Source organism: Myotis myotis, unplaced genomic scaffold (genome assembly GCF_014108235.1).
Source record: "Myotis myotis isolate mMyoMyo1 unplaced genomic scaffold, mMyoMyo1.p scaffold_m19_p_20, whole genome shotgun sequence".
In the NCBI taxonomy this organism is placed as follows: domain Eukaryota; kingdom Metazoa; phylum Chordata; class Mammalia; order Chiroptera; family Vespertilionidae; genus Myotis; species Myotis myotis.
This window is the reverse complement of record NW_023416325.1, coordinates 2,433,197-2,448,090: the sequence shown is the minus strand read 5'-3', so window position 1 is coordinate 2,448,090 and position 14,894 is coordinate 2,433,197.

The window sequence follows — 14,894 nt, the reverse complement described above, 5'->3', positions numbered from 1 at the left end:
CCCTGGCTCTGTCCCCGCTCCTCTAGCCTGGAGAGATCATCTCCAAACTCGTAGAACCATGCATGGCTCCCCATTGCTCCCCGGATCGAACCCTCCTGGAGGCCCCCTCTGTGGAGTCCTCTTTGACACCAAGCTGGATGGGGGTCCCCCTTGAGTTCCCACTATTTACCTCTGCGCCACCCCACCATCACCACCACCACCAATGCACTTACCTCGTGTGCCTGGCTTTTTACTGACCCATCTGTCTCCCTATGTGGTAGAGAGATCCTTGAGGCCAGAGATTGTGACCAATTTATGTCTCCGTGTGGTCCTGAACATAGGAGGTCCTCAATACGTAAGTATATTTCATAGATGAAGAAACAGGGCTCAGAGAAGGAAGTTAACCTGCCTGAAGACACACAGCCGGGAAGCAAGGATCGCCTGAAACAGGTCTGTCCAATTCAAGGAGACAGCGGGTATCCAGCACCTGGCACATCATTGCTGTTCAAAACCAGTTTTTTTTCCTGGGGAGTCTAACCCCCCCTGGGTTCAGCCCCAGCCCTACCCATGACTTGCTGTGTGCCCTTGAGCAAGGCTGTGGCAGTCTCTGGGCCTCATTTCCCATCTGTGATCTGGGGGCTGGAATGCGAGGCTACTCCAGCCGCCACCCCCTCCATCCCCTCCCCCAGCTGGACCCCTTGGCAGGCCCCTCCTGCCCACAGGTAATTAGAAGAAAACAGTAGGGGTCGGGGGCAGGGGGAAGCCCCAGCAGGCAGCTTCTTCCTCCGAGAGGGGCCCCTCAACGCCGCCTGCCCAGCCCCTGCTGCGGGAACAAAAGGCCTTGTAGACGTTCAAAGCAAGGCGCCGGGCGGGAGGCCAGCGTGGGCGGCCACAGACATGGCCACGGGGCTCGTGGCGGGGATGGCCGGTGACTGGAAGCTGTCCCCATCCATCAGTCAGCGGTGACAGCTCCCAGGGCCCTGCGGCCCCCCGCGGCCGGGCCAGCTGACCGTCCAGGCTGCAGCGGGCCTCCCTCCCCCGCCTGGCGGATGCAGCCTCATGACCTGAATAATGGAGCCGCCTCGAACATCCAGCCCCAGGGCCAGACACATCTCTCATCCATGCCTCTCGTGCTCCGCCACCATGCTTTGCCTTCCGGGCCATGTCCCCCGCCACCGGCCCCCGATGTGTAGAGAGAGATGTGAGGCGTGTCATCCTCACTGTGAGGGGGTGGGAGAGCCTGGGGCAGAGTGGCCCGGGGCCGGGAGTCCAGGAGATGATGGGAGTTTGGCCTCACCTGCTGCCAACCTGTGTGTGACACTGGGCAAGTGTCCGTTCCTCTCTGGCCTGCGATTCCCCTTTTGTGAAATGATGTCATCTCTGAGCTCCGAGGTGCAAATTCTGTGGTGCTCAAGTGTCCGGGGAGACATGTGAAGGCGGTGGGGACACAGGCAGGCAGACCTGGTTTCAAATTCCCTCTCTGTTTGCCTTTGATGGCTGGCCCTGGACAAGTTGCTGAATGTCCCTGAGCCGCCCTCCCTCCTCTTTGCCTGTAAAATGAGGACCATCTCCCAACTTCAAGAGGTTAATGGTGATGATGAACCAGGATCACATCTGTAAAGCACTCAGCCCAGGGCCTGGCACGGAGCAAGCACCCTGCCGAAGCATCACTTATGGAGCACCGACTGTATGCCGTTGCCATGCTAAGCACTACGGAGAGTGACATGAACAGGATCAAGGGCCTGCCCCGATGGCATTCGCAGATGCTAGCCAAACCATCACCCAAGTGACGAGTCGATTACACGCGTAGTGAATACAGGAAACGGAAAAGAGTAAAGAGTCCGGGAAGGGTCCTGAGAGACAGCGTAGGAGATGAGACTGGAAGGGCGTTCTGGGCAGAGGGAACAGCGGGCGTGAATGCTCAGAGTTAGGACCAAGCTGGGGATGTTTGAGGGATATGACGGAGGCCGCCCTGGATGGCGGAGAGTGATTCCGGGAAAGGGACCAGGCAGTGCAGGGCAGTGGTTAAGCTCAGGGGCTCTGCACGTGTATTGGGCTGGGTGGCCTTGGGGAAGTTGCTTAGCCTCTCTGGTCTCTGTGGCCTGTGGTCCATGCTGAGATCTCCCTCATAGAGTGTGAAATTGGGCTTGGATGAGCTGGGAGTAGCCCCTGGATGAAGTTAGCCTTGGGACCAGGAGCTTTTTTTTGGTTTGTTTTATCATCCTCACCCCTATGCAGGGTGCTGACCAGTTTGGCAGATATTATTGGCTTTCTGTCGCCAGCTGTGGCATGGGGGCCCGGGGGTGGGCGGTGGGGGTGGCTGGTACAAGAAAGGCCCTCCAGCTTGGGTGGTAAGAGGGGAAAAAAAAAATTGGAAACAACCTAAATGCCCATCAGCAGGAGAAGGACTCAACGCGTAGTGACATATTCATACCGCGGGACGGTCTATCGTCGTGACAGTGTGGCCACTGGAGCGTCGCGGATCAACAAGGATCATTCTCAAAGCAGGACGGCGAGCCAAGAAAGCAACACGGAACATGCCTGTGGGATGCTCGCGCCCGAAGAGAGTGCAGGACGGGTCGCACCGCGCCTGGGCCCTTTGCAGATCCGCACGTACGTGGCGGGAGGGGAGACCGGGCGTGGGCATGTCGGATCCAGGTCAGGCTAGCGGTTCTCTCTGGGGCACGATGCTCCCCGTCGGCCTTCCCTGCTTCCTCTCTATCATCATCGGGCGGGTTATGTGTGTTGACCTCTTTGGTTTATCACGGGTCTTGCTTCTGCCAGAACGTAAGCTCCGTGAGGTCAGGGACCTGGGTCTGAGTCGTTCTGCTGCATCCCCGGTGCCTGGGACAGTGCCTGGGACATCATGGGCTCTCAATAAATACATATTGAATGGAAGGAAGGAGGGAAAAGAGGGAGGGAGAGAGGGACTGAATTAGCATTGCTGAGACACACATAAAATACCACTGAGCCCAGACGAAATCAGAGGGTAGCCCGGGAGAACGGAGAAAGGCCACCTCCCAACCACTCCTACCCCTTCCCCGTGGCCCGAGGATGCCCACACCCACACCCACACCCTCCCCAGAGCTGGGGGGAGGCCCGTGTTTCAAGGGCAGCGGTGCGCCCGGTCAGCTGGGAAAGGAGAGAGGTGTGGGGACCGTGAGGGCTACGGTGGGCCTGCCTGGCTGGTATAAAGAGATTGTTCATATCAGCGTAGCCCAAGAAATAAAAATTCAATGAGACATGGCCCAGAGGGAGTATGTTCTTCCCACCATGGCCTCTCCCGTGCCCCACGCTCCCCTGAGGGTCTGAGGTCAAGGTCCTCTCCTCTGCTTACACCTGCCAAGCCACACACCCTGAGCCCATGCCCAGGTCCTGTGGGTTCCACCCCACAACTTTTCCCAGGTGTGTCCGCTTCTCTCCAACCCGAGTCCCCTTTTCTCCTGGACACGGGACATTTTTCATCTCCCTGTGATCATTCTGACCCCTCCAAACCCTCTTCCCACAGCTGAGCAGGCCCGGGGCAAGCACTGGTTAAAGACGGGTTGAATGAATGAATGAATGAATGAATGAATGAATGAACGAACGAACCACACCTGTTACACCTGGGTAAGTCCCAGGATCCTTTGCAAGGTCTAGACACAGATACTCAAAGCCATCTGAACCCCCGCTTCCCCGAGGTCTGCAAGGCCCACAGCTCCTCTTGCAGGGAGTAAAGACGTGGGGAGTTTATCGCCTGCTTGGAGCACTGGTCCACCCCACCTGTAATTCCCCCGACAAGCGAGCGTGATGCAGCTGATAAAAACTGCATTAAGACTCCTCTTGGCCCAATTTCCCTGCAGGAACATGGAGGACGCTCAATCTCAATGGCCATGAAATACAGCGGGGGGTGGGTGAGAGCCGAGTGCTGGGAGGAGCCAGGAGGAGGGAACTGCAGGCCCATAAATTGCCCCTGAGCCTCTGAGCCTCTGTCCCTCGGGGCTCAGCCCAGAGGAGGCTGCTGAATGGCTCCCACCTGGGCCAGGCTGATCAGGAGGAGGAGGAGGAGGAAGAGGAGGAGGAGGAGGCAGGGAGGTGGGCGGCCTGGGAGGGGCTGGGCCTTGGGGGCCTCCCCCTGCAGACTGGTGGAGGAGAGGGTGGTGGGAGCAAGAGAGGGAGCAGGTGAGAGAAGGAGGAGAGGGGAGAGGAGCCAGGACATGGGTTTCCTTACACTTGGAGGTAGAACTGTCACGTCTTGGAGGCAGGTGGCATGTGGAGAGTGAGCCAAGGGAGGAGGCAAGGGGGACTCCCAGGTTTTTGCATTTCGGGACATGGTGGGGACACACAGTGGCTAGAGATGCCGGGGTGAAGTTTCAGAGGGGGAGGTCAGAATGCTTCTATTTATTAAATTCATATAAAAACACATATGGAATAGCTACTATGTGCCTGGCACGGTGCTGGACTCACAAAGAATGTCCCAGCTCCCCCACCTCCCAGCCACCCAGCACAGCATGTACCCAACCAGGCTCCCCAGGAGCTCACCAAATCCCCTGGGAGTGACAGGACCAAGTGTCCCGGGGTGTCATGTTCTCCCGCCTCCTCCCCCCCGGAGACCAGCTGGCTCCCAGGGAGCAGGCGGCCTCCTCAGGTGGCCGTGTGCCCCTGGGTGCTAATCCCTCGGCCTCGGCCTCCTCCTCCCGGGCAGGCGCACACAGGGCTTGGGCCCATGGCCCTCCCGGGGACCATGCGCTCAGAGCAGAGAAAACAGTGACCAGCTGGTCCTCGCCACTGAGTGCAGTGACCTTGGACGGGCCGCATTCCAGAAATGGTCACCCCTGGAAGGTGCCATCCGTCGGGCCACCACTTGCAGGGCGCCTCTTATGTACCCCTCGGGGACCCCTGCCGCCACCCCATTCTCCCCTCCCCCAGGGAGACATGAATCAACAAAGATTTCTAGCTTCTGGGAAATTCAAGAGAAGACATGGTTGATCAGAGATCACAGATGCCTCCCATCCATGTCATCTTCTCGCCACCCTCAAGGACAACCAGAAGAGGAGCTGACACCCTACGGGGTAGGTGGGAAATGGAGGCCCACAGACCCGAAGGGTCTCGAACAGGTTGCATAGAGACTCGGAAGTCAGCCAGGTCTCAGACCCGCATCTTCTGACCCCTGCAAAGCGCCCCTGGCCTGACCGGCTCCCTCTGACCGACAGAGAGGCGAGGGCTCGGGTGGCCCGGATGTTCAGGGAAAAAGAGGAAGGAGGAAGAAGCGGGATGTGTTCATGGGGAGCCCGAGGGGGACTCGGGGGGCTCTTGCCTAACTCCTGGTCATGTCGGTGCTATCCCCTCCAAAGGGCTCTGAGTGATCCCTCGGTCCCACATGAGAGCCAGGATTGAAAAGATAAATCAGCCAGGGTTACACAAGGCTTTGCAAGTTGCTAAATTTAAACGTGCAATGCAACCTGGGGACAGGGTGAAAGCGCTGGTGGGGAGGACGGGGGCCAAATGGAGAGCTGCGGACATCCCCCCAGGCCCTCTGTGTGGGGGAGGGGGGTTTCCCAGGGGCCCAGAGAGAGGCTGCCGAAGCCAGCCTTACAGATAGTGGGAGAGTTACCAGCCCCCCCCCCCCCCCCCCACACACACACAAAGGGCCTTGTCCGCCAGCCCTGGTTCCTGCCTTGGGGGACATTGTTCCTAAGTTCAGGAGAGTAGGAGAAAGGGGAGGAAGAGGAAAAGGGAGAGGGAGGGGGAGACCCTCTTTAGCAGCCCTTGAAGCAAATACTAGTACCTCCTGCAGAAGGAACAAGTTGTATTTCCCTACAAACACTTGACACAAATTAAGGAATTAATCAAGTTAATGAACACCGATATGAAATGCTCAAGACACCATTCTCCACAGTTGCATGCGTGTTACACATTCAATTCTCACCGCAAGGCTGAGGAAGCACCCTTATCATCCCCATTTTACAGACGCGGCAGCTGAGGCTCGGAGAGATGGAGCGGCTGCTTGAAGTCACACCTCTGGGGTTTGCTGAGACGTGGGGGTGGACAGTTCCAGAGGGGGAGTCCGGGATGGGTGGTCACAAGGTCAGGGACAAAGCACAGGATCGGACATTTATGTCCTTCCCCCCATTCCAAGGAACCCCAATTTCTTGCCTACCAAGCCCTAGGCCCAACCCACTGAGATAGGGCAGGGCCTGGCCCAGCACCCTGGCACTGCCAGAGTGGCACCCCCTCCCACGCATGCACCACAGGAGGGTCTGTTGTCTGCTCCCCGGGCACGGATGTGGCTCATCCTCTGGTCGGGGCGGGGGGGAGGAGGGTAGGCCAATCCCTGTAGGAGGAGAGAGCCCTGGCTCTCAGAAGCCTGCAGAAAAGGCAGGCTGAGGCGCAGTGCAGGCCTCCATGCCCTCATCTGTACCATGAAGATGGCGGCAAACCCGGGCCCAGGGCTGGTCCTGAGGATGCCATGAGAAAATCCAGGTAGAGGGTTTGGCCAGGCCTGGATTTCCACTTGAACACCATGCTGTTAGAATTCCTATTATCATCATTATCACTATCATTATGGTCATCACCAGACACCAAGGGTTCTGTTGCTTTTCTCTGAACAGCCAAAGGAGGGGAGAACTCGAGGTCCCACCAACTGGGTGAAACTGAGGCGCAGAGAGACGAAGGGGCAGGGGGAGCCGGACACCCCAGCCCCACAGAATGGGGTGCGCTGGCAGCGCCGTCTGCGCGGACTCCACAGCCCGCTCCCTGCCCTGGGTCTGCAGCAGCAGCAACAGACGCTGCCACCTGCCAGGACATGCACACACGGGTGTGAGGGCCCCGTTTCCCAAACGGGGAAACAGAGGCACCAGCCTCGCAGTCACCTGCCCAGGATGCCAGAGCCAAGCTGATGATGAGGCCGGGCGGGCAGCCAAGTCTGGCAAGTCTCAGACCCACTCCAGCCAGCCCCCGGGCCTGGCCCTCGGTCCCTGCCTCCCCCAGGGCCCAAACTCCAGACAGCGGCATTTTCTTCCTGGTGCCCAGATGGTGCCTGTCTCTTTGTCTAGAGGGGTTTTCTCCCTCCCTTCCCTTTTCTTTCTCCTCGCTTTCTCCCCCCCCTCACCCCCCACCCCCCAATCCCATGAAGGAGCAACTCCCTGGATGGCCTCTGAAGACAAAAGGGGCTGCTGTCAGCCAGCCCTGTGGCAGCCCAGCCACCGAGCTGGGGGATATGGAAATGAGCTGGTGTGTATGCAAATGAGGCGCCTGGGCGATTTGCATGGAGCAGGCCTGGGAAGGGCCAAGGTGGAGCAGGTGGGAGAGGCTGCTGGGAATTCTCCGCCAGCCCCAGGTGCCGGGCTCCTGCCGGCCAGCCGCCCCGCGGGAAGGGCAGGCGGCCCCGCACGCTCTGGCCTCTGCAGCCTGAGACACCTGGGCAGCTGTTGGGGCTTAATCAGTCCTATTTATGCCAATAAAATTAATCTTCTAGTTGGGACCTCATGGTGCAAACGCACGGCTGGTCGGATTTTTGGGTTTTTTTAATCAAGTTTGGAGGGTAAGTTAAGTGGACTTAACAAGATACCCCAGTGGGACAACTAAGTAAAAGAGATGACCATGGGTGGGAAGGTTAAGAGGTTCCCATCCTAGCCCAGGGCTGAGTCCCAGGAACAGGCTGTGATGTGCTCCAGGCGATGCCGGGGTGCAGGGTGGGGGTGTCACAGCAGCAAGAGCTCTCCTCAGCAGGTCAGGGTGGCAGGGGTGAGGGTTGGAGACAAGGAAGGTGGGAGCAGAAGGATGAATGGGTGAATGAACAGAGAAGATGGAGGAAAAAAAGAAGGGAGAGAGGGAGGGAGGTTGGAAAGGAGAAAGGGAAGAAGGAAGGAGTAAAGTAGGAATGGATAGAAGGAGGATGGATGGATGATAAGATGGAAGGAGGCATGGGTGGAAGGAAGAAAAAGACAAGAAGGAAGGGGGAGAGGAACGCAAGGTGTACGAGTCAGCTCGGCTGCCGTGACAAAGTACCACAGGCTGCCTGCCTGGCCTGAACAGCAGACATTCATTTTCTCACAGTTCTGGATGTTGAAGTCTAAGATCCAGCCTCCAGCTGGTTTGGTTTCCAGGGAGGCCCCCTTCCTGGCATGCGGGGGCTGCCTTCCCAGGGTGTTCTCACGGGGCCTTTCTTCTGTGACGCTTCTTATAAGGACGCCAATCCTATGGGACCAGGGCCCCACCCTTCTGACCTCATTTAACCTTAATTACTCTGACTCTGGGCCCCAGCTTATTAGCACCACCTCCCCAGCCACCCACCAAGCAGTCCCCTGGATCCCAGGCGAGAGCATGAACGTAGCACAGGCCTTGGAGACAGAGATCTCGGAGTCCCCCGACCGGGCTCTGCTGGGCGGCTCTGGGCAGGTTCTTCCATGTCTCTGAGCCTCTGAGACTTCAGCTAGAAAGTGGAAGAAGGTTGGGTGTGAGAGTTAGACTATCCGCGTGGAAGTGCCCAGCTCACACCTGGCGAAGAGGGGCGTTCCTTCCATCTCCATATCCCTGCCCGTCCCCCCACCCCCCACCCCGCTCCACAGGCCACCCCAATCCCCACTCCCTGGGCCACTCAGTCAGCCCACGGCCAAAGCCACCGCCCACATAACAAAGCCACCTACTACCGGCAGGTGGAACCCCCATGAGATCCACAGCCCTTCACGCCCAGCTAGGGAGCAGCAGGCTCAGGAGGCGACCCAGGTCTGCCAGCCGCACGCGCCACCCGGCCTCCGTGACTGACGGCTGCTGGCATGTACGTCTCACTCCCACATACCACACCCAAAACCGGGTCTTAGAGATGGCTCCACCGACAGCCCACTCCACGGCATTGGACACTGAGGCCTCAGGGTGCTCAAAGGCATCTCGCTTGTCACCCTATTTTAGTGGGGCTCCTTTTCTGTGTCAAATCCTGGAGATCAGTGAGGCTGCAACACAGGAGGAGCCTTATTTTCAAGGTCACCTGGGGAGGGGGTTGGGCCAGTCCAGACTGCCTGAGCCTCTGGCCAGAAAGGAACACGGCATGGGGGCGGGGGGGAGGGAGGGGTGCAGAATCCAGCGGCTCCACACTCCACCCCTCCCCTGTCCCAGGTGTGGACACGCACAGTCACATCAGCACATCCGGTCCTTTGTGTCTACCTTTGCCCCACCTCCTCGCCATCAATCCCCTGCCCGCCGTGGGGGGACTGGGCCATGTCCGGGCCCTGGCCATACCCCGTGGACACAGTTACAATTCTGGGTGTAATTATTGCCCGGCTGCCTCCGCCGGACCCTTCCCATGGATTTCCCGGTGATTTAAGGTCCTTCTTCGTATTCTATCGATAGATGAAGCTCCCGGGCCCATGTTTCCATGCAAGCGGGCCTGAGCATCTGGAAGGCGAAAAAAATACCTCATTGCTAAACTGCAATGTCTTGTCGAATAGGATTCTGTGACTTACGGCCTCTCCTCTCCACTGCACTTGAATATTAAATGTTGTATTAATAGCTCACTCTTAATTATCCATGAGTAATGTACTACGGCTCGGAAATTAATGAAGGGAAGGACCCAGCCGAGAATACTTCCCGCTCCTCTGGGTGCCGCAGGGCTGATGGGAGGGGGCCGATTTGCATACGATTTGCATGAGATGCTGTGGGTTTGGTGGCCCAGGCTGGGAGGGTGGAAGGAAGACGTGGGCTCCCATGTGGGGGTCTGCTATGAATCCAGCCACTTGCCAGTACTTTTCCATAGAGAGAACTCACTTTGATCTCTCACTCCTGCCACCCAGCTTTTGCCCACACTGGTCCCCCTTCCAGGACCTCCTGAGCCACCTCGCTCTATGAGTAGGGCAAAAACGATCACCATCGCTATGATTTAAGAGGGAGGGCAGTTTAACACTCGGCCCCATATACAAATGTGTTTACGTTCCTAACACGCATGTGCAAATTCAAGTGTCCATGCACACACATTCATTATTTTTTTAAAAAAACACACACACATATTTCAGAGCCATCTGGCAGTTGCTCAAAATTTAAACCTAGAGTTACCACCATCTGACCCAGCGATTTCTCTCCTAGGAATAGACCCACGTGAAAGAAAATCACATGCACATACAATAATGTACATGAATATGGATAGCAACGTGATTCCTAACAGTCAAACAGTAGACATGATCCAAATGTCCATCAACTAATGAATGGCAAACAAAATGTGGTGGATTCATACGGTGGAATAGTATTCAGCCATAAAAAAGGATGATGTCCTAACACATACCATAACTCAGATGAACCTTGAAACCACGCTGAGTGAAAGAAGCAAGCCAGTCACAAAAGATTACATAGTGTATGGTCTCATTTGCTGAATAGGCAAATCTATAGAGACAGAATGTAGATTAGTGGTTGCCAGAAGCTGAGAGGATGAAGAAATTGCGGGGGGGAGGGAGGAGGGATATGAAAGCTAAGGGTACAGGCTTTCTTTGTGAAGTGATGAAACTGTTCTAACATTCATTGTGGTGATGGTTACAGAATTCTTGGCTATACTGCAAAGTATTGACTCGTCACGTCAGATAGAATGTAAGGTATGTGAATTCTATCTCAATAAAAGAGTTCCCAAGAAAACACCCACATCTGTACACACTGTCCCATCTCGGACTTTGCGTGCGCTGTTCCCACTGGAGAAACACCCTTCCCCATCTCCCTTCCTCTGGCCAATGGCAGGCCTCCACCCAGGGGCCAAGAAGCAGAGCCCGGGATGGGCCCATGGGGTCTGCCGAGACCTGTCCTGCAGGCCAGGTGCACCCCCGATGGACTGTGTGACCCTGAGTGGCTGTAGACTCCACGCACATGGGGCAAATGTGAGCTGGTCGGGCTGATGGGAGGCACGTGGTTCAGGATCCGTCCCAACCTGAGAGCCCAGTGAGCTCTGGTCATCAGGCCCCATCCTGGCATAGCAGTGAGGTCAGAGGGTCACTGGGAGGCTGGGCAGAGCAGAGTGCAGCCAGCCGGGCTCTGGCTGATGCCCCAGAACAAGGGGTGACACCAGGGCCCGGTAGGACAGTCAGGACTCGGGCCAGGCCAGGGAAGGGATTTGCTGTTCCCGGATCCCCAACCCCCACAGGTGCAGGGTGGGGTGCGGTTGGCTTGCTGGGCGCTCCACCAAGAGGGGTGCCAGAGGGTGGGGGGCGGGGATCCCTTCAGACCTGCAGGGCCTGGGCAGACCTCCAGCCGCAGCCTGACGGCAGTTAATGACCTTGGAGAATGTGAATCCGGTCACACCCCTCCCCTGCTGAAAACCGCCGCTCACCTCTCACCAGGACCCAGCTCTGACCCGTCTCCTCCCGCTCCTGCCCTGCTGACACGTAGCCCGTCTGCAGGCTTCTGCCCTTGCCGGTCCCTCCGGCCTTCTCACCGCTCCAGCCCAGAGGTCACCTCCCAGAGACCTTCCCTCCCTGCTGTTCTGCTCCTCGCCACCTCCGCTCTAGCCACCTCTCCCATCAGTCCAATCGCAAGCTTCCTGGCATACAGATGGCGCCCACTAATGATCTTCCCATAAACGCACGAGGCAGGAGGTCTGAGTCCCGCCCCGGGTCTGCCTCCGATTTGCTTGGGCACAAATCTCACCTCTCTAGATGGTGTTTGGACCTTTTATGAAACAAAGGATTCTCCTTTTTGATCAAAACTGTGGGTTTCGCCCTCTCCCCCACCCCCAATAAATTAAGGAGCTAGACAAGAGAAGTTTGGGCTCAGAGTGGGGGTCTGGGACCCCACATGCCCTACCCTTCCTTGACCACCCTTCCCTACAAAACTGCGGGGTCCTCAGACCCCAGGGACAAGTTGATCTGCGATTCCCACCCCTGGGAATAGCCCACTGCTGTGCTGTGTTCGCCTGGCCTCTTGTTGACACGATGTAAAACTAGCAGGTTGCAGGTTGTCCATCCCGCATGAGGCCAACCACGTCAGGAGAAACGCAGGAGGCACAAAGCCTGGGGGGAAACCCACCCGCTGTCAACCCCGATGGCTCTGGGGGGTGGAACTGGGGGGTGGGGGAGGGGAGTTCTGTTGCTTCGCACTTTTATCATTTTTCAACTTTTCCACAATGAATAGTTCTTTGTTCGTCGGAGTGAAAAGGTTATTTTTAAAAACACTCTAAAAATTAACCGAGAATGTGGAGCGAGATCATTTCTCAGGGTTCCTCCGGGCCTGAGAAAATGCAGCGAGGAGCTTGAGCAAAAGAGGCAGGAGGGTCCTGGTCCGTTTCCAAGGAAAGGGAGAAGGAAACAGAAATGGGGGGGGGGGGGGGCGATTTCAGAGAGCGTAGCAGACTCGTGGGGGAGACACCACCACTTGCAAAGGACTGCTGCTCACTGGGGGCCTCCAGAGCCCCTCATCTTGGCCATAGGTTTCCGGTTTCATTCATTCATTCATTCTCTCATTCTCTAACTCAAATTCCTTGAGCTCCTCTCGACCTTAATGTTGTCCTCTGAGAAATGGGCACCCACCTCTAAGGCTGTGAGAACTTGACCCCAGATGGATGCATTGAAGGAGGTACCTGGGAGAGAAGCAACTCAAAAGAAACGTGAAGAATATGTGTTCAGCTGAAGAAGACAGAAGAGAAATAGAGTCCGGCCACCAGGGACAAAACCGAAAACACTGTGGATTACAGCCTTCCCGATATTTTCCTCTGCAAAGATTGAGGGGGGAGAGATAATATATATATATATAATTTTTTACAACAATTGGGATCACACAGTTTTATTTTGTAATGTGATTTTTTTTCTTCTTCATTGAACAGCCTGAATATTTTCATGTCAATCAATGCTCTTCCAAAACCTGATTTTCATGGTTGAACTGTCTTTTAGCTTTTGGCCTTATCTTAATTTGTTTGAGCAATACCAGGTAAAATTAGTGGCAATAAACAGCAACATACATAGCGATGGCTTCGGCAGTGCTGAGCTTCCTGTTTCCATTCGCTCACTGTCAGCCACGCTGGGGTGGGCGTCCCTGCAGATATATCTTTGTCCACAGGAAACACATGCTCCGGGATTTTTAAAGGCATTACAAATAAATTCAATTTCAGAAAAAGGGATGAATCCCCAAACGGAGACCATCCATGAGCTTCCCTGCGTGTCTTCACCCCCCATGATGAGCTTCTAGAAAAAACAAAACAACGCTTTGGGGAGATTTTTTTTAAGCATTTGACCCACTCGTTGAATCTTCCTAATAAACCCATGAGATAGGCGCTATTACCCCCATTTTCCGGCCAAGGAAACTGAGGCCCACACAATTCGCCTTGCTTTGTAAGCCACTTCGTCTTTTAGTTACTTCAGTGGGTTATGCAAACCTTTAACCACCTGCCCTCCCACACCATCACCAACACTGGCGGTTAGAATTCCTGTCAGTTAGCTATGGCTGCGTAACAAACTGCCACAAAAACTCGATGGCTTCCCATGGTAAGCATTTGTTATTGCTCACGGGTCTCAGATCAGGTAGGCAGTTCTTCTGGACTCCCCCAGGCTCGTGCATGCCCCGTGAGTTGGCTCTTCCATCCTGATGGTGCGTTCTCATCTGTCCGGAGCTTGGCTCTGCTCCATGCGGCCTCCCGTCCTCCAGCAGGCCAGCCCGAGCTCGCGCACCTGGTGGCAGCGGGGTTCCGAGGGAGCATGTCGAAGCTGCAAAAGCCACTTGAGGCCTCCGTTGGGAGCTGGCACAGAATCGCATCACATCTGCCACGTCCTGTCGGCCCAAACTAGTCCCAAAACTGAGCCCTGGTTCAAAACTCTCACTTGATAGGAAACTGCAAAGCCATCTTGTACAGAAAGTAGATGCAGGACGGGCCAGAGATTTGAGAACGTTTTTGCATGCGAGTGATCATCTATTTTTTTTTTAATTAAAATTTTGAAAATGTTTACCGATCTTGTAACTTTAAAAAAAAATGTTTTAAGGTGTCCTTTTGGATTACCTAATACAGAGATCACTTTTTTCCTTCCATCTGTCCATTGGCCATTTGTCATTGACTCTTTGCACCTAAAAAAACTAGTCCTCCAATCCACCCTGGCCCACAGTCTCCTGGGAATGGTTCGTGCCCATTCTGGAAGCTGGCCGCCATCCCCATATTTCAACTCCCCCTTCCCATAATGAATAGCCCAGGAGCCCGCAGGAGAGGGAGCCATGCCCGCCCACCGCCCGCACTCCCCACTGGGCAAGCCCCGTGATGACACCATCCATCACTGCCACCCTCGGTGGCTGGGCGCCCCAGGCCGGCCACGAAGGGGAGGAAACGCTGCCCACAGCTCAGTGGAGCTCTTACTGATTACGTCAAGTGGCAAACCATTTATTAGTCTCCTTAGCGGCCAAAAAAAATAAGGGCTGAGAAGCCGGCAAGCACATTGGGGGGCTGCGGTTTCATTTTTTATGACTGTTTCAAGCCTCAGACACCGAGGGGGATGTGAATGGACATGGGCAAGCCCTGTGGGGGTAGCGGCTGCAGGCAAGAGTTCTGGCCTCTAAGCCTGCGTCTGCCAAGAGACTGTGCACAGAGAGGTTGCGTGGCCTGACCAAGGTCACACAGCTCTGAGTCCAGGTCCTCCCTCGGGGCTCTTTGCCTCTCTCTTTGCGTTTTACCTAAATCGCTTCAGACCTTTCTTTGGAGTTTGGTCAGTGGAAATTGGAATGAGCAGACACAGGTGGGGGAAATACAATGCGCTCTGAGATCGGAAACAGCCCCTGGCATTTCCCTCCCCAGAGCCTCAGTTTTGTCATCTGTGAAATGGGCATGGTCAAGGTCAGCTGGATGGACCTGTGATCTCTGCAGTTGCACCGGGCCCTGCACTCCAAAGGCCGCTGCACCTGCTCTAACGTTTTGCTGTTGCCGTCTTGGAATTCTTCATTTTGCCTTTGAACTTGTGTTTTGTGAGAGAAGTCCAAGGGGACAGTGGGGA